The sequence below is a fragment of the Polyergus mexicanus genome, unplaced genomic scaffold, assembly GCF_030449975.1.
Source record: "Polyergus mexicanus isolate NDT 795.1 unplaced genomic scaffold, iyPolMexi1.0 SCAF_17, whole genome shotgun sequence".
Lineage (NCBI taxonomy): Eukaryota > Metazoa > Arthropoda > Insecta > Hymenoptera > Formicidae > Polyergus > Polyergus mexicanus.
In genome coordinates this window covers 4,263,366-4,288,820 of record NW_027223337.1, presented here as the reverse complement: position 1 = coordinate 4,288,820, position 25,455 = coordinate 4,263,366, and the positions used below count along the sequence as shown (strand labels likewise).

Here is a 25,455-nt window from a genome sequence, read left to right as displayed (position 1 = left end):
AGATACGACGCCAATTTCTCGAGACTCGCGCTTAGAAATTTGAAAGAATCCACGAAATGCAATTTCAAGCGTCTCCCGAACCATCCCTCGTTCCACGCATCCTCGACGTTTTTCGTAAAAGAGATGTACGTTTCTTTCGTTATCGGCAATATTTCCACGCTGCCGGGAAAAACGTTAGCTACATCTTTAATGATAAAATGCGCGTCGTAGCCCGATAAATTGTGAAAGAATACGGGAATTACGTAAGTATCCTTATAATTTAAATTACAATTCGAATGCGCCGGACCTCTGTATCGTCCGGTCAGATGACAGTAATCGCGCACGCGAGCGTCTCCCGATTCGAACGGTCTCTCGCATACGCTGCAGCGCGTCGCGTTTACGAATCTCTCCCACTCGTCCGGTGTAAGATCCGTTATAGGAGCATCGATATCGAGAATAGTCTTCGCGCGAAGCGCTAGATCGTGCAGTTCTTTAACGAACCACAATACGCAATCCTCGCCGCGATAAGCTCTGTAGGTCGAGCTAACGCCATCGAGCGCGCATCGCGCGTAATATCCGGCGCTATAGACTTCGTGATGCTGAACGATAGATGTGTTCGACGTTCTCCTCTCCTCTTTCTTCTTCAGCAACCATTCGAGATCGGCGTACACCACAAATGGAAGTCGCTCCTTTCTACTATAGTTGCGAAACTCTAACCATTTGTCGTCTTTGGTAGGAAGGACTATAGCGCACTCGTTCATCCTTCCGCAGTCCACGCTGTGAGCCGATAACTTATCGCTCGTTCGAAAATAGTGCATACATCTGCGACATAACGCACATTTTTAAATCGCGCGCATTATCAACATCGCGCGACGATTCTTTTAATTTGTACTCACCGATCGCATATATGCAATTTATGTTGCCTACCGCTCAGTTGCGAGCCGACGAGTCGCGACAGATTCTTGATCCACGCGAAATGCGTCGCGTTATCTCGTCGCGTCGTATCGTCAAAATACAGCAGATTAATGTGTCTGTCCTTTTTATCGTCAGTGAGACGCAGAGGAACGACGCGGCAACCGCCTTTTCCCTCCTTTTTATCTCGAACGGTGTACACATTGATAGATATGTCGTTAATACGCTCGAATCTAGTAATTTTGTTCAAACTCATAGGAAACTTAACGCCCTCCTGATTCAGCACTGTCGTGTAATGCGGGTACGAAGATTCCCGACCCGCGTTTTTTTCGGCTGGATACAGAGCGGCGACCACCGCCCATGCGAAACACGCATTGTCATTAGATTGCACGTTTATTACCGCTCTCTTCAATATGATCTCTCGCGGTAATTTGACGTGGCACCCCGCGCGCATAGGATTGTATCTGTTCACGTTCACCGTTAAATTGAATATTCGCGATAACGCCCATCCGCTATCGCGCTCCTGAAATTCCTCCAACGAGGCTAGAGTAGCGTCGACCACTCGCTTCTCGTACCACTCTCGCAAGTCGGAAAGAGGTAGAAGCGGATAATTCTTCGTAACGATAGTCTTAACACCGATCTTGTCGCCCGAGACGAACTCGTCGATGAACGCGGTATTGACCTTAACACTGTTATATCCATCTATAACATCGCGTATTCGATCGAGCACGATATCTCTAGCGTCCTCGAGAAATCGCCGAGGTTCGATATAATCGAAATTAATAACCGCGCCGGTTAAAACGCGTCTAGAGAAAGCCGTCTCGATCTCGGACCACGAGAATCCCTCGCGTCTCTCTACACCGCCTCCCGCGCGTTCGAAACGTCGACGCAGATCGTCTCTCGCGCCCGTCAATCGAACGATGCGAGCGATAAGAGAATTGATCGCTCCGGTCGATCTACCCCGACGCTCGCCTCGACACCTCTCCCGCAGAGACTCGAGACACTCGTCGCACCGTCGCGCCCACGCGCGATACGCGTCCTCCGTCGCGACGTCCCGCGCGCTATCGAGAAGATCGCGCGCCTCCATCGTTTCTCGATTCGTCACTCGTCGTCTAACGAACGCCAAGATTTTTTAAAAATAAACCACGTCTCTTCCTCGTCGTAATTCTCGATATAGAACAAAGCTCTCGTCTCGCAGCCAGCGCACCAATTATTCGACACGTCGAAAACCTCGTCGACGAGATCGCAAGCGGGCACCATCTCGCTATACACCGTTTTCGTCACGTGCGTCGATACGCTTTTCGCGAAACTCGAGCTACGCGCGCAATACGCGCAATATCTCTCATCCTCCTCGAAATAATTTCCGTTCTCGAATCGACAACCAAACTTAAAAAAACAATGCACGACGTGATTCACCTCCCACGAAAATTTCGGAATTCCGTATCGCCGTTTCCAATTGCGATAAAGCAAATAGCTATCGGCTCCGACATTCGCGAAAGGCTCGTCGAATCGCGTCTCGCTCGCCTCTCGCACGAACTCTTCCGCGAAGCCGATCTCCTCTATACAGTACAAACGGTCCTCTATATAACATTCGCGTAGTTCCTTCTTCAAACAATTCGGTATCTCCAAATTCCGTATATCCTCGATACTTCCGATTCGAACATTCACCGCTCTTCCGGCTAATCTCGTTAAAGCACTCGGCGCGCGCTTCATCGCGCCGCGAAATATTCTCGAACGTACTAATACCTCGAGACCGTCGCGGCGTCCTTTTATAACGGGAAAAATAGCGAGGACGCGCCCCCGATTAACCGAGTCATGGATACTCGCTCTCGGACGCGTCTCGCCACCGGACGCGCGACGTCGCCGGAAAATGGAAAAAAACTCGCCCCGAAACGCGATAAGCGCGCTCGTATCGTCGCTAACGCGCGCCTCGAGAAGAGGAGAGCGACGAGGGACGCTCCTCCGTCCGCTCGACCGCCCACCGACGATCCCCCGCCCCCTCGACGCCGGGCGCCCGCCGTCCGCTCGCGGATCGCGCGCTAGAAGCGTCGCGCGCGTCCCTAAAGAATCGCGACAGCGGATCGCGCGCTAGAAGCGACGCGCCCTCCTAAAGAATCGCGATAGCGGATCGCGCGCTAGAAGCGGCGCGTGCCCCTAAAGAACGAGTCGCGTCAAGGTCGAATCGGGAGGAACTGCCACCCCCCGAGCGCCATCTCTCGAGCGCTCTCGGCGACTCGTACCCACCGCTCCCCCCGGCCGCGCTTCCCCTCTCACCCTTCTTACCCCCCCATACACCCGCCCAGCCCGATCTCCATCCCTCGGGCGCCTACAAACTGCTCCGAAACTATCTCTCTCTCTTCCTCCCCAACGGTACCCTCTCTCTCACACTCACTACAAACTGAGCCAAAACCGACCATACTATCCTACTCACTTGTACAGATACTTGCTCAGTTACACTCATACCTTTTTCCTCTCTTTGTCCATTCTTCTCTGTCCATCTCTTTTTTATCCGAGCATACTATACAGGTTGTTTCAGAACAAATCCATCCTTAAATCCTTAAAATGACGTATTCCTGATACGATTCTAAGACGATTTTTCCTTTACCAAAATTTGATTTGAAGCGTAATTTTTGAGTTATAAGCAAAAATAGTTAGCAAATCACGCGTCAAGTACAGAAGGCAGGCAGGAGCGGCGCAACGCGCCGTAGCTTACCGTCCAACGCGTGACTACCACAACATGATTCGCTGACTATTTTAGTTTATAACATAAAATTATGCTTTATATAAAATTTTGGTAAAGAAGGAAATGTCTTAGAATTACGTCAGAAATACGTATTTCTTAAAATAACGTCACTTCAGCGAAAGTTGTTCCGGATCGCCGCTCGTCGGATGCTGCGATCAGTTGATTGCTACACGCGATGTGTATGGTGGAGTGTGTGCGTAAAAGGAAGGAAGAGACAGATAGAGAGAGATAGAGAGGAAGAGGAAGGGAAGGAGGGAATGAGGGAGAGACGGTTATACACACGCACGCACGTACGCATACACTTTTTTCTCGCCCTCTTTCTCTCTTTTACACAACACTTATACACTCTCTCATTCGGTCACTCATTCACACACTCACTCACTCACCTGCTCACTCACAGCGTAGCGAATCTTCATACTACGTATTATCGTTAACTGGTGCACGATTATTATTTAGCGACGGACCGCGGAGACTGCGCGATCACATTGTTACGTTGCCTAGCGATACGAGAAACGCGACATTTACCGTGCAAGTTGCGTGTGGCGCGAGATTAACGCGAAATAAGACGATTTTAAAATAATAATTATTTAGAAATATTGTAGTTATCATTTTTATAAATAAGTAATTTTTTTAAGTACGTCATTATAGGTTTCATGTTTTCTACCGCATTCGTAATGCGAAGGTTTTAGAAGATCGTTCGTCTTATCTCGCGTCAATCACGCGCCACGTGTCACATGCACGTCGCAACTTGCACGGTACATTTCGCGTTTTTCGCATCGCTAGGCAACGTAACAATGTGATCGCGCAGTCTCCGCGGTCCGTCGCTAAATATAATAATAATCGTGCAGCAGTTAACGATAATACGTAGTATGAAGATTGGCTACGCTGTTAGTGAGCAGGTGAGTGAGTGAGTGTGTGAATGAGTGACCGAATGAGAGAGTGTATAAGTGTTGTGTAAAAGAGAGAAAGAGAGCGAGAAAAAAAGTGTATGTGTACGTGCGTGCGTATGTATAAACGTCTCTCCCTCATTCCCTCCTTCCCTTCCTCATTCTCTCTCACTCTCTCTCTCTCTCTCTCTCTCTCTCTCTCTCTCTCTCTCTCTATCTGTGTCTCCCTTCCTTTTACGCACACACTCCACCATACACACATCGCGTGTAGCAATCAGCTGATCGCAGCATCCGACGAGCGGCGATCCGGAACAACTTTCGCTAAATTGACGTTATTTTAAATACATATTCCTGGCGTAATTCTAAGACATTTTCTTCTTAACCAAAATTTTATTTAAAGCATAATTTTATGTTATAAAATAAAATAGTTAGCGACTCATGCGTGGTAGTCACACGTCGGACGGTCAGCTGCGGCGCGTTGCGTCGCTCCTGGCTGCCTTCTGTACTCGACGCGTGATTTGCTAACTATTTTTGCTTATAACTCAAAAATTACGCTTCAATTCAAATTTTGGTAAAGGAAAAATCGTCTTAGAATTGTATCAGTAATACGTCATTTTAAGGATGGAAGGTTGTTCTGAAACACCCTGTATGTGTTATATATTATCTACATGTGTGTATATGTTTGTGTATATGTAATAGTAACTTCAAATTTATTAAAATATAATTAATCTTTTGCTTATTTGTATATTTCACTGAAAATTGATTATATTTATTTTGCAATAGTAGTTGTGTCACAGTAATTAGTTAGCCAGAGGCGATCAATTCGTGAGCTAGTTCTTGAAAGAAATATTTCCCACCAAAAACGTTTTGCATGTACGCTTTAGTTGAAGAATGTATCCCAGAAGCGATCAATTCGTGAACTGGTTGTCGAAAGAAATATTTCCCACCAAAAACGGTTTGTATGTGCGCTCTGCCTATTAAAAAAATAACATTTTGTTCTATAGGCGATTTTTAATCGTGAACTAGTTGTTTTAAGAAATATTTCACACTAGATGCGATTTGAATGTGTGCTCTGATTATTAAAAAAATAACATTTTGTCCCAGAGGCGATTTTTATTCGTGTGCTGATTGGTTTAAAAAATATTTTATTCCAGAAGCGATTTGCATGTGCGCTCTGGTTATTAAAAAATTATACGTTTCATGTTTTCTACCGCATTCGTAATGCAAAGGTTTTAGAAAATCGTTCGTCTTATCTCGCGTCAATCACGCGCCACGCGCCACACGCACGTTGCAACTTGCACGGTACATATCGCGTTTCTCGTATCGCTAGGCAACGTAACAATGTGATCGCGCAGTCTCCGCGGTCCATCGCTAAATAATAATCGTGCAGCAGTTAACGATAATACGTAGTATGAAGATTCGCTACGCTGTGAGTGAGCAGGTGAGTGAGTGAGTGCGTGAATGAGTGACCGAATGAGAGAGTGTATAAGTGTTGTGTAAAAGAGAGAAAGAGAGCGAGAAAAAAAGTATATGCGTACGTGCGTGTATAAACGTCTCTCCCTCATTCCCTCCTTCCCTTCTTCTTCCTCTCTCTCTCTCACTCTCTCTCTCTTTCTCTCTCTATGTCTCTACCTTCCTTTTACGCACACATTCCACCATACACATATCGCGTGTAGCAATCAGCTGATCGCAGCGTCCGACGAGCGGCGATCCGGAACAACTTTCATTAAAATGACATTATTTTAAGAAATACGTATTTCTGACGTAATTCTAAGACATTTTCTTCTTTACCAAAATTTTATATAAAGCATAATTTTATGTTATAAGATAAAATAGTTAGCCTCATGCTGTGGTAGTCACGCGTTGGACGATCAGCTGCGGCGCGTTGCACCGGTCCTGCCTGCCTTCTGTACTCGACACGTGATTTGCTAACTATTTTTGCTTATAACTCAAAAATTACGCTTCAATTCAAATTTTGGTAAAGGAAAAATCGTCTTAGAATCGTATCAGGAATACGTCATTTTAAGGATGGAAGGTTGTTTTGAAACACCCTGTATATCAAAAAATGGATATATCAAAGATAGAATTTACTTCTTCTTCTTTTATTTTCGATCTTTTCATTTTTTTTTTAATTGGGAGAAACGGCAGATGTATCCTGATCTTGTTGCTATTTACTAGAAATATTTTTGTTTTTTTTATGGTTTTGCTACAATTATCGATTAAATCATTATTGTTTCTTATTGGCTGTATTATTTTAAAATGGTGGATTTTGCTATAATTATCGATTGAATCATTTTAAAGATGGCGTCCCATTAATTTTTCGTATTTTTCATTATGTTGCGTTACTATAGCAAAATTTATTCTTTGATTACGATTACGTGCTTTACGTAGGTTAAATTACTTGCAATCGTAACCTGTTACGTGCATCACGATTACTAATCGAAGACAATTCTAAGCAATAGGTAAAAAATAGTATTTATCATACGTCGCAATATTATTTCATATAGTCACTATTGTTGCAGTTGCCATATAAAAGGACAGACTGACATTGGCTTTGGACAGTGGCAGATATTCAAATAATTTCAATTACATACCCAGACAGCAAAATGCTAGCAGCATGCGCGCAGATTGGCAGCAAATTTAATCAGAATTCCATGCCAAAACCATAGCCATCTGTGACCACATTAAGCTCAGGTTTTGTCGACAGAGCCTGCTGACAGGCAATGTGAGCAGATTGGCAGCAGAAATCACGCAGAGCCTGCGCGCAATCTGACGGCAGATTGACATCAGAAATCAAGCAATTTCTAGACATTTATATAAAATAGTACATTTAAATGGATTTAAACATTTAAAGGGTCTCGAGTCTAAATATCAAAATGACAGTAAATTTTGGTCACAAAATAACCAATTAGAGTTAATCCTAAAGTTAGCTCTCATAAGATTAAAAAATGACGTCAATATTTGATATGTCACTTTCACGGGATGTCATTTTCTGACGTTTGAATTATTAACATAATATTATAATATTAATAATATGTATTAATGTAATATATATATGAAAATTTGAATAATTAATTTATGAAATTAAATCAATATTAAAATATTTTATTTATATGGAAATTAATTTCTATTTTATATCTTAAATGGATATAATAACAAACGATTTTCACTTATTTGGATAATTTCTTTCCAAATAAGTGAAAATCGGATATTTATCTGTCTGATTTTGTAAAAATCAGTTTAATGTCTGAATTCCCGGTACGGGAGTCGTACCCGAAATTAAACTGATAGAAATAATTACGATGTTATTAGCCGCATTTTACAGGTATTATATACGTTCGTGACAAGAACTTGAATACGGATATAGAAAATGAATAGTACGCCGCATAGCTGTAAGCGAATAAACTATACTATTTCAATAAATTATATAAATGCTAAAAGCAGATTCTGTTTGATTTCTACTGCCGATTTGCCATCAGATTGCGCGCGCGCAGATCTTGCTCGATTTCTGCCGACAATCTGATCTCAAGTCATGTTAGCAGATCCTGCTCGATTTCTGCTACCAATCTGCCGTCAGATTGCGCGCGCGCAAATCCTGCTCGGTTTCTGCTGGCTATCTGCTATAATAATTCTATGCAAATCCTGCTCGGTTTCTGCTACTGATCTGCTGTCAAATTATGTCAGCAGGTTTTGTAACATTTCTGTTGACATTCTGCTATCATTATCTGATATAACAGACTTTGTATACAGTCTGGAATCTTTCTGCTGACAAATATTTGTAGCAGACGTTTGGCAAAATCTGTTCGAACAGACTTGGCTATCTGGGATAAGAAGGTATTATTTAAAATATATTTACATGTGATATTATCATGGACTGCAATTGTTAATAATGAATAAAAATTTTTATTTACAGGTTAAACGTGATTGACAATTTTGTCAATTATTATATCGGCTGCTCTCTGGCGCTGGGTTTCGGCTGCCATAAGCGCTGTATTAAAAAATCGGCTACCATAAGCGCTGTACTAAAAAAATCAGTTGCTATAAGCATTGTATAAAAAATTTAGCTGCATTAAGGCTAAATCTTGCCTTGTCTTAGCAGCTTAATATTATTGAGAATATTTGTTTGTATAATTAAGAATTATTTGTTGTAAGAGCGTTAAATTTGGATGCTCAATTGTTTTAAATTATTAAATATTTATATAGCCTGTTTTAAAGTGTTAAACAATAATAAATTTTAAATAAATAATATTCTAATTTTTATTGTTTTCAATTTGTTATATCTGCTAATAAAGTAATGGATAATACTCAATCGCCAAATACCTACGCGATGCAGATAATATTTGAAGATAAATGGTTAGAACCCAGACAGCACAAGGATGTTCTTAGGACATCCAAAGGGCATCCAGGACATACATGTAGGATATCCTCAGGATATCCCATTGTAATCCTCAGATCTCCTTTGGATATCCTGAGGAAGAGTAAATGATAGCCGTATATTAACCCCTGGAGAATCCAGGGAGATCCTGTGGAACATCCTAAGGATTTTTATAGGATATGTTAGGGATATTTTTCGTATGTTTCAAGGAGCAAATTTAAAAATTTAAATATGAATTAAAATTATGTTTTGTTATTTACTGCCAATATTAAAAATCTAATATTAAAAATAGTTCACCGTTCTTTAATATTTGAGGTTTTCGTGCTGTACATGAATATTTTAGGTTTGGCTCCCGGGTTTGAGTTGTGTAATATTTTCTAAACAATCCAATATCTGAATTCCCTATGTTGGGATTGCATCAGAAATTGAACTGATAGAAAATAATTACATTTGTAATTTCCTGTCAGTTGCTCTTTGCAAGCTTTATATAATTCTCATGACCAAATCTCAAATACGAGTTCGCGTGTCACATAACGGTAAACAAACGAACTAGCGGTAAAGTTTTTGGAATGTTGCGAACAGTAACATTTCTCATAAAATATTAAATAAATAATAATTTTGGATATATAAAAATGTGCGCATCAAATTCAATTATTAATATTAAACGAAATTAATGTTAACAATTAATTGCACATGTATATGTCCTCTGGAAATCCAAAAGACATCCAATATAATAGACAAGGCAGATATATCCTACAGACATCCAGGGGTTATCCAGTGGACATTTATAGGACATTTATAGGACATTAATACTTATTATAATACTTAAGATTTTTAAATTATATTAAATAGCCGACACAACTAAAAATAATTATGTATGCATATTAAATTTTTATAAATATATTTATAATAATATCTTAAAACATCCTACAAATGTCCTGAACCGTCCTGGACATATTCAGGATGATCCTGAGGATGTTTTGTGCTGTCTGGAAAGACATTTATATTGATCACTTTGGATTATTATTAAAATCTTGTTCGGAATATCAACCACGTGAAACATGGAGAATACCATTGTATTCTCCATGTTTCACGTGGTTGATGTCCCGATACAATCGAATCTGTTTGTAAGGAACAGAAACATATTCAAATATTACATAGTTGTAGCGATATGATTACTAATGAAAATGGGCATTGGGTTTGTAGCTATTATGATACAAAAGCTATTTATATTTACGATTCATTGAATTTAAAACGCTTGCATGCTCATCATAAGATATATCTTGACAAGTTATATCCATTTTATTCTTTTGATAAGAAACCGGTACGATTTCCATTAGTTCAGAATCAATTTAATTCTTTCGATTCCGGTGCTTTTGCAATTGCATTTGCAGTATCACTTTTATTTGGCCTTCGATCAAATACGGTTATGTATGACCATACTTTAATGCGTCAACATTTGGCACATATGTTTCAATTAGAAAAAATAGAATTTCCTCGAAAAAATAGATTTTCCTCGAATTATAAGACCTAATGATCCAAAAAAATTATTTAGTTTAGATGAAATACAAAATAGGAAAGTCTTAGCTAGAAAAAAACAAGAATGTCGACAAAAGAAAACTGAACAAGAAAAGTCTGCGGATTTAATAAAATTAAAAAATAATATAACTGAAATGACAATGGAGCAAGTAGTAAAAAAATATGATAAAGATCCGTTTGATCGTTATAATATAATAAATAAAAATAATAATATTGTAAATGAATGTAATGATTTTGAGCATTCTACTCATGACATTTCTAAGAAATATTTTTCATCATTGCATATTTCTGCAGACAAAACGCAAAATATTAAAAAAAATTATATATGGTATGTATTCAGGAAAATACGTTGTTAACAGATGTCTATTCTTGCATAACAAAAATAAACGCACATATATAAATCTTATTGCAAATATGTTACCTCTAAGTATGCAGAATTTACAGATTATTCTTAGAGGTGAATGGTTAGAAGATATTCATATTGAGTACTTCGGTTTATTATTAAAAAGTTGCTCAAAATATCAACCACATGAACCATGGGAAATTCAATGTCCTGATAGAATTGAATCTGTTCCTAAAAATCAAAAACATATTTAAATATTGCATAGCTGTAGCGATATAGCAACTAATTTAGATCGCCATTGGGTTTGCAGTTATTACGACACTAAAATGATTTATATTTATGATTCACTGAACATGAAACGATTGCATACGCACCATAAAATCTATTTTGAAAAATTATATCCGTTCTATTCCTTTGATAAGCAACCAGTACACTTTCTAACAGTCCAATTGCAACCTAATAGTAATGATTGCGGAGTTTTTGCAATAGCCTTTGCAATATCTCTTTTATTTGATCTTCAACCGGATAGAATTATATATGACCATAATTTAACGTGTCAGCATTTAACGGAAATGTTTCAATCAAATAGAATAGAACATTTTCCTCAAATTGAAGGATTAATTGATTCAAAACAAATTAGTCATGAATATGGATTCAATGAAAATAATATTGTATAAAAGATAGTGTCGATATTAATAATGTTATTAAAGATTTAACCAGAGACCAATATAGTATAAAAAGAAAAGTAAATTGTAATTGTGAAGATAGTAAAAAGCGAAGTAAGTACTGTAAAATTTATTCAGAACATGTTTTATCGTGTAAGACAGATATTATTAGTAAAAATAAAAAAAGCGTTCTTAATAAAAATACCATGAATCACATAGAAATGATTTATTAACAAAAAAAAATTATAATGAAAAACACAAAAATAATCTTAAAAAATCGAATAAGGAATATTACAAAAAATACAAAAATGATTTTAAAAAATCGAATAAGGAATATTATAAAAAATACAAAAATGATTTTAAAAAATTGAATAAAAAATATTATGAAAAACACAAAAATTATTTGAAGGAATCAAATAAGAATTATTATAGATTACATAGAAACAAATTATTAAAAGGAAAAATTTACTATAGAAACAAAATTAATAAACCAAAAATAAATAATAAAAATAAGCATATTATGCTGATAAATAATATCATATATGAAATACAATAAAGAAAAGTGTATTAGAAATATATTAAAGCTTCTTAGAATGTCATCGTTGTCTGAAAATAGATTGAAAGCTGAACGTATAGCAAAATGGTGCTTTTATATAAGAAAGTTTATATTTTACAAATGAAAAGAACATTTAATAAATGTAAACAAAAAATGGAAGTTTGTTTGACACGTGCAACGGAATGTTCTTCATCAAAACTTACAGAATATGTAAATATGTGTGTGTGTGTGTGTGTGTGTGTGTGTGTGTTTTGTGGACAAGATAAACATACCGCTCCTTCGGAATTATATTTTGCAGAAACTACCTATCATACATATAATGTTTCTGAACCTATTATAATGGATTCCAAAGGTAAAGCAATTAACATTTTACCCTTAATAGAATCAAAACATAAAACCACAAAAGCATGGCGCTGTAGTTCCCTTTGTTAAATGAAAAAGATCATTATTAACGATTTGAAGTGTTGCTTTGAAGAATTTTTAAATTGTACATTAATGACTTCGCGTAAAAAATTTTTGTTCTTATAATTGTTACAATCAAATACATCAAGATAAACTAGGTCATTCTCATAGCTGTTATATCGACTATAAATCATGGTTTTTATCTATTGAGATGGTATCTCCCCATTATCCGATGATACGATATATTAAAAGATTAATATATAATTTGATTAATTTTAATAAAAAAATTAAATAAATTACATAAAACATTAAATGATGTTGATATAAACACTCTAAAAGATATTGCAATCGAGGCTCAACAAAAAGGACAAACTGTAATACAGGTTAATGTGGAAATTAATTTAAATGAAGATGTAATTTATTCTCAATATTATTTTGCTTTTACAGCATTTATGAAACGATCGATAGATGTTCCAAAGTTTGCTTGTATTTCTTGTACAAAATATTGCTTCAAAAGAGATATCGTTATGAAAAAAATTTGTAAGAAAAATGATACAACAATGGAACAATTTTATTAATGATATAGGATTAAAAATTAATGAAAAATATATTATTTGCAACTTTTGTGATCAATATTTCAAAAATAATAAAATACCACCAACATGCAGAATCAATAAGCTCGAAGTGCTACCAGTATCAAAAGAAATAACAACATTAAATGATTACGAGCGAATTCTTATACAATGAGTGAAAGCATTCTAAATTGCGCAAAAAGCGCATACGGTAATAAATAAAAATCTACCGCACAGAAAAATGATCTCAAAAGTGAAAGGTAGAACATTCCACTTGCCATTGCCGTTAAACGAAACGTTAAACAAGATTTGTTCTTCGACTGAACCTATTAATTTAAATCATAAGTTATATATATTAGTTCGTGGTATTCTAACTAAAGCAAATATAATCTGGAAAAAATTAGTCGATGTAAAAAAAGTATGGACTGCCTTAGTATGGTTAAAACAAAATAATTCTATATATTCAGATATTACACTACCGACATCTGAAAATTTGTTGCATTCCAAATTACGAGATGTTGAGTTTCAGGAACATGATTTGGAACTTGATGACAAAACTTTGGGGAAAGATAATGAAGAAAATGAAAAAAATAATACTTCTAAGGAAGAATGTAAGGCATTATTGACTCAAATGTCGCAAACAGAATCATATTATGAACAATTTACTATATATCCAATGTATGAAAAAAGAATAAATGAATCTGTAACTACACTTTATCAAATGATAAAAGTTCAAGGTATTCCACTGGATAATCGTAATAAAGATTTGGATATAAAATGTTTTCCTGATTTATATCCATATGGTGCGAATGAACAGCATGAAGATAGAAGTGTCCGGATAACTGATTTTGAATATATTAAAATGAAACTTATGTCGCAACATTCACAATTTCGGTTAAATATACAATATCTTTTCTATTTATTACATGATAACAATATGCGACAATTAAATAGTGGAATATTTCATAAAATGAATGTTACCAATCCTCGTGAAAGATATACAGCTGCTACTTATTTGGAGCAATTATCTAACTAGCAGCTTGAATCTAACTTAAATACTATATTTTCAAAGTTGCGAAATACAGAACAATATTGGAGAATACTTTAGAAGTAATTTACATTGTATGATATGTAATTATGGACCTGTTACTTGGTTTCTTACCATCAGTCCATGTGAGTGGTTATGGACCGATTTGATAGAATATCTTCCAGAAATAAATGAACCAATTGCCAATCAAAAATCTGCAAACGAACTTATTGCTCTCGATCCTGTATCAACTTCGAGATTCATGGATAATAAATTTAAAACTATGCTTCATTTTATTTGTTCATCTGATAATCCAATCGGAAAGGTCACTCATTACTTTCGGCGTCGTGAATATCAAGGTAGAGGTATGCAACATTTTTATTTAATTTGGATAAAAGATGCTCCGATAATTGGTACATCTTCTAATGAAGATATTGCATCTTTTATTTTAAAATATTTCACTTATAGAATTCCAAATAAACAGTTATCATCTGAATTATATCGACGTGTAAATACATATCAACGAAATAAACATAATAATTACTGCTTGCGCACCAAAAAAACTAAAGTAGGTTTTTCTAAAGTATGCAGGTTTGGCTTTTCACAATCCGTAACAGATACTTTAAAAATTAAAGACGTTGCTGTTTCAATAGCGAATAGAAGAAAATTGAAAACAAAAAGCAGACTTTATGATTTGCCACGATCCAAAGATGAAGTTAATATTAATGATTATAATCCAGCTATTCTTACTGCTTGGGAAGAAAACATGGATATTTTGTAGGTGAAAAACCTACGTTATTAACGTGGTATACTACGAAATATCCAAAGCAGAAAAGAATAATAACGCAGGAGATACATTTAAAAAGATAAATTCAACGAAATCATTGAGAAGTTGTCTTTGGAATATTAGAATGTGTATCATAGGGAATGATAGGGAAATTGAATCATAGGGAATGTCGAGCTCTCGAAGCTGCTGACACTTTATTAGGAATACCATTATATGGTACTGACAATGAAACGATTATAAGATGGTTAGAAGTAAATATGATTAGAAGTAGAAAACTTAAATATCGCAAAGAGATTGGAATGCTAAATTCTGAATCTATGGATATTTTTTGTCTTTCTCTTATTGATACATATTATCCAAGCAGACCTAAAGAATTAAAATCTACTAATTTGTATGATTATGCAAAATGGTATGATGAAAATTAAATCAATTTCTAAGACAATAAAATATTATGTGTTTGGTGAATCTTTATATTTAAAGAAACGTAAACGTGGATATCTTATCAATCATTACAAATATAATGTCCATACTCAACCAGAGCGTTACTATTTTTCATTATTGTTATTATTTCAATCTTGGAGAGATGTTAGTGAATTAAAGAATGAATGTGATTTATGTAAAAACATTTTTTTTAATACAATATAAATTGAAAGATGGTTTTCAGTATCATGAAAAAATAACCGACATTCAGCAAGGTATAGACAATATTAAAGAATTAATTGAAAAAATATCAGAAATTACAAAAAATGAAGAGGAAAATGATTGTCTTGAAAATGATGCATTAAAATGTGTTCCTGTCGAAGTTGAAGGAGCTATGAGGAACTTTCAAGATGTTGGCAATAAATTTGAAGTCAATATCGATGAAATGATAACACAATTAAATATTGATCAAAAACGAATCTTTGATAGAATTACTGCTGGTATATCTGATGATAATAGTAAAGTTCTTAGACTTTATGTAAGCGGTGAAGGTGGTACTGGAAAGAGTTTTTTGATAAAAACTATTAGATATTGGATTAAAAAATATATTGAAAAAGATAGCGGTAACTGCACCAACCGGTATAGCAGCTTTTAATATTGATGGACTTACTATTCATAGATTATTTCAATTATCGGTAGAACACGGCCGTACTGCCAAATATAAACAACTTTCTGATGTAGTCCTTAAAATTATATGGGAGGAATTTAAGAATGTTGTTTTAATAATTATCGATGAAGTTTCAATGATTTCAAATATTACTTTAATGTACATACATCTGCGATTAACAAAGATATTTAATACCATGGATTGCGATAATGAATGGTTCGGCAAAAAATATATATTTCTTTTTGGAGATTTATTACAACTTTTACTTGTGCATGAAGATCCGCCTTTTATTGAATTATCAAAATTAAAAATTGAGAAATATATTGGTGCAATGGGTTCTGTAAATTTATGGTCTTTATTTAATTATGATGAATTACAAAATAATGTACGACAACAAAGTGATCATTCTTATCGAGATATATTAATGAGAATTCGAATTGGAACAGTTACAGATTCGGACGTAACTATTTTAGAAACGAGAAAAATCGATTTTAGAGAAATTAATTGTGACGCCCGATTACAAGAATTATATAATTAATTACAAAATTTATCAATGGATACTGTTTGTTTACTTTCAACTTGTGCATTATGTGATATTTTGAATACTGCAATGTTAAATCGTGTTTCTTCGGATAAGATAGAACTCGTTGCTCAAGATCTGCTAGAATGTACATCATATTTAAAAAAAAAGTTATGAAGATATTAAATAAAGATGATGAAGTTAGTTCTCGAACAACTGGATTAGCAAGAATTATAACTGTCAAATTAGGAGCATGTGTCATTACACATGCCATTACACGTTTGAAGAAATATCGATGTTAGTTTAGGTCTTGTAAATGATTGGTACAATTACATCAATTATACGTAGCGCAATTGATAATGAAGTAGAAAAAATTAAAATAATAGTGTCATTAGGAATAGAACATATTATAGAACGTTTAAATGTCAAGTTTGAAGTAATGGATAGAGCATTTGTTATAAGAAAACAATTTCCTATATGTCTAAGTTATGATATGACTATTCATAAAAGTCAAGGCCTGAGTTTAAAACATGCTGTTGTGGAAGCTGGAAATTCTATATTCAGTTGTGGACAAGTATATGCCGCTCTTTCACGAGTGACTACTCTAAGTGGATTGCACCTTATAAATTTTGATCCCTCTTCTGTAAAAGTAAATGAATTAGCTATGATAGAATATAATAGATTGCGAACACAATACAGGCCAGATCTTATACATATTAATATTTTAAAACAACGTGTTCACAAGATTCGTGATACAATTTGGGCAATATCATCAAAAAATATTTTGGAATGTCAAGTTAATGATAAGGATATTAATGATTCTACTTTATGGCATATAAGAGGATTTCCAAATGTTGATAATGTATCTTGCTATGCTAATGTTTCAATTCAATGTATACTTCATTCTTCTATTCTCAGAAAATTATTGTTTCGTCTTGAGCATAGGAATATTATAAGAAAATTTATTGATTGTTACATGTCAAACAATGAAACTATTAATATAATGGCATTATGCCAATTGACAGGAGATCAATATCTTAAAAAGATTCAACGAGATGTTAGTGGATTTATTGTACATCTTATTAATAACATAGATAATATAAGGAGTGTAATCAAGCAACAATTAAACATAACCTTACGATGTAAAGTATGCAACTATACAAACACAAAAATTTATACTGTTTTGCCTACGGAGAGGCATGGTAGTTGGGATCGTTTGTCGGAAGGAATTTGGAAATTCGGGCTCTACCCGAATGACTCACTGATTTTATTATAAAAGAAAATGACACTTTTGCATTCGGAATAAATATATATATATATATATATATATATATATATATATATATCTGCTTTATTCGTAAAATGGCTTGATTACAAAATTCAGGCACATTAGCTTGCGTCGCGTATGGCGATAGCGGATATCTTGGCGTGCGCGTGTTTGGAATCGAGTTTTGGTCGCGAGACTCGCTCCTGGATTTTTCGTATTTCTTTTTGCCGACTGTGTGGCTTTAATTTAATAGTTGCCCGTAATTAGCGTTATTGACTGCCCGCTTGATAGTTATTGTGACTGCCCGCGTAATATTATTTAATGATAAAGACTGCCCGCCGCTTATTAGCGATCGGTCTTTTTATTATGTCCCCTTGGTTTCCCGGGAGGGGATCGTTTAGCGGCCGGGTCACGCGTCGTCGCACGATTTTGGCGGCAAGACCCGGATGCAAGCTAAGGAGTTCTAAGTAGGACTTCTTTGCTTGCATTTTCACAATTTCCTTATTCCGTTTGCCCCGATTTCCGTGTTTTCGCAATGGAGTGATTGCGCGGTCGCTCGGGCTTCGCGCATGGCTCGCGTTGCCAGCGCTTCGCTCGGTCAACGCTTGTAACGTGATCTGTATTCGCGTTACACGTTGAGCAATGCCTTATTGTATAAAATAATATATATCTAGTAATTCGTGTATAGCCTTTTAGGCTATAACAATACATTATATATTATTGCTCCACTTACCCGAAAATTAAAAAAAATCATGATTTACAAGAATTAATACAATATAATTTTTCACATTGGAATAATGTTGAAAAAATATGTACCAATTGTAATGCTGTCTCTGTACTTGAAAAGACTGATATAATAATAACAGGAAATATTATTATCTTACAGTTATCGTTATTTAAAATTAGTGATACAAAAATTATTAAAACAACAGATTTAAAAATTAAAGCTGTACCTACAGAAAAGATAAGTATTGGTGCGAATATATATATAAAGTTATTAGTGGAATTTTTCATCCAGCTAAAAGTACAACTAATGGACATTATACAAATATAGTACGTGCTAAAGGTACCGAGTGGCAATTAATAAATGATTCAAAAGTACAAAAGTGCAATTAGCCTCGAAATGCTAAAAACACATATATATTTTTTGCAGAAAAAATATAGATTTTTACAAAAAGCGATGAAATCACCTAAAAAAACCTTATAAAGGTAAAAAAAATACGCCAAGTATATAAAAACATCCCAACTTGTATGCAAAAAAAGTTTAAAAATAAAAACTAAATAAAATCAATAGTTAACTAGCTAAGTATTTAGAAGCAATTCAGTTTATAAGGATTTGTTTGCTCTACACCCTTGTCGACCGGTTTGGGCGGCAGCGGGCTTTAAGAATTCGCGATGCTGATGAGTCAGACACTCGAAATCGGGAAATTGTGGAACGGGTTAATGATGAGCGCACTACCGTGGTCCTTTCCTTGCAGCGCATTTATTCGCACAGTGAATGTTTCGAAAATCTTATCCATCACGAGCGCGATTAACTCAATTTCTGGCGTGCGAGATTATACGCGGGGCGCGATCACGCTGACCAGCCGGTATACAATGCAAGCGCGCGGCGGTAGTGCAAAGTCGGTAACCTTTTGAGAGCGACGACGTTCGCGTGGCACTTGGCCCAAGGGCGGCCATTGAACTCTCAGATTAGCGCACATAGGCCCACCGCGGCGCGGAAAGGCGCGACATCTCTGATCGCCCCTCCGTCCCCGCTCACCAGCTCCTCGATCCACCGGATCGCGGGGAGCGGAGAGGACAGGCAGAGCGCGCGAGTACGCATACCACCGCGGAGAGCGTGCGGGTAGTCGCAAATGCGCGATACGCGGTTTTCGCCGCAACAGATTTGTAATTTGAAATAGTATTTGTCATAAAATTAATCTTGTATTTGTTACGTCCAGATTCAATGAAAGGAAGAGTCAGCGGGAGGGCGTAACCTACTTACCTCTAGACAAACGCTAGACGATGCGTCTCCTAGAGTCGAACGAACAGACTAGGGCCCCAGGTAGGTCAACGATCGGAAGGGTCGCTATTACTCTATCGAAAGACCGTTCGTTCGGCGGTCCCTTTTCTGGTAAAGGAACTGAATCTTTATTACCCGGGACAGGACCTTGTGCGATTTCGAATAACAGGAAAGAGGTCGGGTTAATAAATTACTCGAATTTAAATTTTAATGTTACATTTATTCAAGAAAATGGAAAAAAATGATTTAAAGAAAAATAAAGTTTAAGTAAAGAACATTTAATTAGATTTACGAATTCTTATTAAAAAAAAATACATTTTCTTAAATTCTAATGTGTAGGTGTGTTCATGTGCATGAGTGTAGGTAAAGGAAAATTATGTTCTCGCGGGTGTTATAATAAGTATGACGGACATCAACCGGAATTAGATGGGGAAACTAAAGTTAAATTCCGACTGGCAATTTACAATATAAATATATATGTAGTTTTAATTATTGATATAAGCTATTGGGAAAATGAAAGTTGAAAGGTAGGGAGAAAAGGGGATAGGGGACTATTGAAAGTCTTGGAGTTGTACCGTGGATGGGAAAGGGAACCTTACCCAGAAAACCTCTATAGGGACGGCTAGAGGGAATCGGAAACCTAGAACAAAGAATGGGATAATTGAGCCAGGTGGGCTGGTACAAAGGATGAGATAGAATTGGTTAAGGTCCACTATATCTGGTCCAACTCGATAATCCTTATCTGTAAAGGGCACAGGATAAGGAGGGAATTTACTTAGGAGGTATCTGTACCAGCTTTCCCTGTCCTGGTCTTCGAAAAAAGACTCCGATTCTCCTTCGGGATCGGAAGATTCTGATTGAAGATCTTCCGATTCCTTTTTGAGATCGGGACACTCTTCTACGAAGTCCCGGAGGGCTTCTTCGAAATCGTGCGAAGCTCCTGAGAGATCAGACGATTCGAAGCGCGAGGAGGAGGGAGGAGGAGGGATTCTCGAGGGTTGTGGTTGTTCGGGAAGGATAGGTGGACAGTCAGATGGGGAAAAAGAAGTGGAAACTCTCGAAAGTCGACATTCGAGAGAAGGTGAGTGAAAACGCTCGGGGGAGGAGACGGGAGAATAAGACGGAGGTGGGTAATTAAAAGAAGAACTAGAGGGGCAGTCAGAAGGGAGAAGGGAAATGGGAGTTCGCAAGGGTTAAGGCTCGAGAGAAGCTGAGTGAAAACACTCGGGAGAAGAAGTAGGAGAGTAAGAAGAAGGGGAGGGAGCAGAAGAAGCAGGGCGAGGTTGTGTATCATGTACTTGTATATTGTGTAAGTCTTGCGGCGTTAGCTTAAGTTTGATAAAATTTCCAACAAAATTTGGGTCTATGGACGCTCGAGCCAATTCCTTCTTAAGGCGCCTATTGCAACGATTACATGCGACGTAAACATTTAGTGGCCGCTCGGGAAGACCGTTTTATTCTTTCTACTAAGGAAAAATTTGTAAATGAGTCATAATAACAATAATATCGTATGGTAGGAAAGAGATGTGAAATAATTTTTGGGGTTTCTGTTTTAAAGATTATATCCGGGTAATAAAAGTTGTTAACTAAATATTAGGTATATAAAAATAGATGTGCTTTATATCTTGTTATATATATTTTTTTTTATTTATAAGTATACCTATTATATTTCCTTTTTATTATACAGTTAAGCAAAATGAAACCTACAGAGAGGGAATGAAATAGCGAGTCTCCCTGTACGATATATGTGTGTCTTGGTGAGGAGAAGGAAGCCACGGGTCGCTCCGCGAGATGCAGGTGTCCCTCGGTGACAAGTGAGGAAGTCATGAGTCGCTCCGCGAAATGCAGGTGACCCTCGGTGACGAGTGAGGAAGTCGCGGGGCGCTCCGCGGAATGCAGGTGACCCTCGGTGATGAGTGAGGAAGTCGCGGGTCGCTCCGCGAAATGCAGGTGACCCTCGGTGACGAGTGAGGAAGTCACAAATGGTTTGCGGGGCGAGAAAATCTTGGCTCGTGCTGTTAGATTGGATGGAGGTCGCTGTAGTTACAGGGGGATCGTCCCGATTGCGCACATTACCAATCGGACACGACAATATTTCCCGATCGGACACATGTCCGATCGGACACAGGCTCGATCGGACACAGACCCAATCGGACACAGACCCAATCGGACACAGACTCAATCGGACACAGACCCAATCGGACACAGACCCAATCGGACACAATTCCGATCGGACACATATGGTTGCAATCGGACACAGGCCCGATCGGACACAGGTCCGATCGGACACAGACCCAATCGGACACAATTCCGATCGGACACATATGGTTACAATCGGACACAGGCCCGATCGGACACAGCCCCGATCGGACACAATATATTAGAAATATATAGGTTTGGGTTAGGTTATATCTTCCGGAAATGGAGCCCTCCGTAGGGGGGGGGGGGCGGAACATACTGCCTGCACGCATATACTTTTTAATGCGTAGTAAGGTTCCACATAGGTTTACAACTTTCCACGCGAAGCGAGGTTCTACGCAAACCTAACCTAGTTTTTTGATAGTGGAGCCCCCCCCGTATTATTGGTCCCACGTCCGCCTCCCCTCCTCCGTACCACCCGCGCCCACGTCTCCCCCGCCTGCGCGGGAGGAGGCGCCGTAGGCGGCACTCGCCGGGCCCGGTCGGGGAGAGCGGGAGGGGCCGCAGCCATCCTCCCCCCCGGGACTCGCCCCTCTCATGCTGCTGGGCCCGGTCGGGGCGAGCAGGGGGGGCCGCAGCCTTCCCCCCACCTCCCTTCCGGGACTTGGCCTTCAGCGGCCGCTGGGCCGGGAGGGGCTTAGCAGGGGGGGCCGCAGCCACCACCCCACCGCCCCGCCCGGACTTGCCGCCGGTCCCTCCTCTGCCCCCAATCCGCTCGAGCGCGGACATGAGGCGCTCTTCAACGCTCCTCAGGCCCTCGGCCAATAGGGCCTCAACTTGGGCAATCGAAAGGGGCCCCGAGTGCCCCCCCGTGCCCATTTCCTCTTCCACGCCCATCCCCATCTCCCCCCCATACCGGGGGGAGATAGGGGTAGAAGGCTCCGGGGGGTCCCCAAGGGCCCTGCGAGCATAACCGCGCGCAGGAACCCTCAGGATTGACTCCGCGAGATGGGGGCCCCTTGCAGGGCCCCCACCAGCGGGCCCCCCTCCAACGGGGAGACCCCCCCGACGCCACCTCCGTCGCCCCCCCTCAAGGGCCGCAAGGTCCTGGGAACCTTCGACGGGGGACTCTTCCCGTCTGGGGGAGTCGCCTCGGGGCGTGGCACTTGGCCCCCCCTCAGCACCGCAACCTCCTCCCTCAGTGCCGCTATCTCTTTCTCACAGGTGGTCAACCTCCTCCTCAGCCAATCATTGGCTGAACGGAGAAGGCCCACCTGCGAGTCCCCGCCGGTCCCCGTCCGGCTGAGGAGCTCCGCGCAGTACGCCCTGACCTGGACGGCGGCCAGGCGCATGCCTCGCTTGAAAGTCCCCCTGAGGTTGCTGGAGACGGATACCATCCGCTCCAGCTCCCTAAGGGACTCGCGCGCTCTCCGCTCGATCTCTATGGCCGTAAGATCCCGAACTTGATCGGCCAGCTCGTGCTCTGAGGGCAGCGAGCGGGTGCTTTGGGTCTCGGGGGGAACGAACCCAGCCTGTAGGGATCGCTCCTCCTCCAGAACCCTCAGCTCCCGCTCCTTCGCCGCTGTGAGACGCTCGATCGCCTCCGCTCTATCAACATACTCACCTGTCGTCGGTGGGCGCCCTCTTCCTCTCTTGGCCGTAGCGGCCAATTCCAGGTCCCTAGGTCGTACGGGGGAAACACTGGGACTCCTCCTTCCTGGGTCGAGATCCAGGCTCGAGCTCGATGGAGTCCTCATCCTGAGCTTCTCGATCTCAGTGGTCCTCCTGGTCGTGCGTCGGGCCTCCACCTCCGTCCTCCTCATGGTTCTCGAGGGTGTAGGTTCCCTCGAACCCCCGGACGCACCCCCCGAGCCTGCCTTACGCTTTTCGTGGGGGATCCACCTACCTTGGCGTTCGTAGTACGAGGCGGCGAACTCCTTCCATTCTGCCGCCCTGTACTCACCATGCCTTACCCTGCCGATGAACTCATCACCGGTCGTCTCACCAACCTCGGGGTCATTGATTCCCGGTAGCCGGTCCAAGACCACCACCGGGGACTTCCCCTTCTTCTTCCCGCCACTTGGTGGTTTGGCGGCCTCTATTTTTTTTTGGAGATGGAGATTCCCGCGGGACGTTCCACCTCCCGGTGGAATTTCCACCTCCACGTTGCTCCCATCGTCCTCCTCGGCGGTAATCCGTTCCCCGGTCGAGCCCGTCGGCAACACGGCCGGTAGCCCATCGTCGGATGACGACCTAGGGGAGGCTGGGACGATACCCCCCCTATGCCGGTCCAAGGTACCCGAACCCTTGGCGTTCACTCTCTTCTTTGTAGGCATCATGATCTGTAACAAAGAACTGGTTTGATTTCGGGGTTTTCCTTCCCCTAGGACGGTTGGCTCCACCACGCCTTACGAGTCCGTCCTACCCGGCTTTTTTTTTCAAGAGGTATGCTCCTCCTTTGGCTGGCTCTTAGATCCCTTCCACCTCCCGCACAAGGCGGGAGGCTTCAGGGGAGCCCTCTCACCACGTCAAGGTAGCCAGCCATCGAGAGGGAAAAATGAACAAGGCCCCTTGGCTTGGGCCGCCCATCCTGGACCCCCCTCTGTTTGCCGGGGGTCTGAGCTCCATGCGGTGCCATCCCCGTCTCAACACGGGGAGCCCGCCCCTCCCTTTTTTCTGTCTCCGCTTTTTTATAGTGGGGTGAGACAGACCCCCACTAGGAGAACGCCTGTGTTGGCGGTCGGGTCGCCACCCGCAACGAGCCCCCCGTAGGGTTCCTTCCCCCGGCAAAACAGGAGAGGAAAGGCAACCCCGATTGGCTAGATCGGGAAACCGACTCGCGCAGGCACGTGCCCTCCCACCGGTCAGGCCACGCCATTTGACAGGGATATTTGCCATGCTGAAATATCCCTGCACCGGCTGCATCCGAGTTTTTATACGAGGGGGAATGCAGACCCCTATTCGTAGGATGTCAGGCTTTGGGGCACAAGGCGCGAAGACTCGAGTGTTATTCCCCTTCGGCCCTCCATCGTCCCTACACCGTGTCCCTGCCTCCGAGTTTTTATCCAAGGGGGAAGGCAGACCCCTGGGGGTCGGATGTGTTGCATCGGGACCAAAGTCCTTTCGCACCACATCCTCCTCATACCACCGATGGCCATCGTCTTATACAGGGAGGCCGCCCTGTACTCCGCTCCGTGTGTTTCCCTTTCGGGAACCACCCGGCACAGAGCTCCTACCCGGACCCCTCATACGGGGTTGAAGCCTACTCTACCGGGAAGACGACTGCTCCCGGGTGGCTCGTCCAGCCGAGGCCGGACCCCACCCAAGACGCCGCCCCCCGTAAGCACCCCTCCGAGGAGGAAGTGCCTTGGCTGTATTTCCTTCGGATTCGGGACTTGAGCCAAGCTATGGGTCCCTCCTCTTCCAAACAGCCGGCCCAAGGAATTCATCGTCCTGGGTTTGCGCCCTAGCGCACGCGAGAACCTCTCCAAAGCTACCCCCCCCCGGCCGTGCGAAAGGCTTAAGGGCATTCCTGCCCCCGATCTACTAGCCAGGCGTTCGCCCGGTCTTCGACCGTGACCCCCGCACCCGTAGGGAGCCGAGCCACCCCAGCGAGGACCTTTCTCACCCTCGGTATCCCTGAATCTACT

At 40.4% G+C, this 25,455-nt stretch overlaps 1 pseudogene; it reads left to right on the top strand.

The window, feature by feature from the left end:
- The first annotated feature begins 15,601 nt into the window (after window positions 1-15,601).
- LOC138940541 (ATP-dependent DNA helicase pif1-like) lies at window positions 15,602-16,412 on the top strand (annotated as a pseudogene).
- Window positions 16,413-25,455: the final 9,043 nt, after the last annotated feature.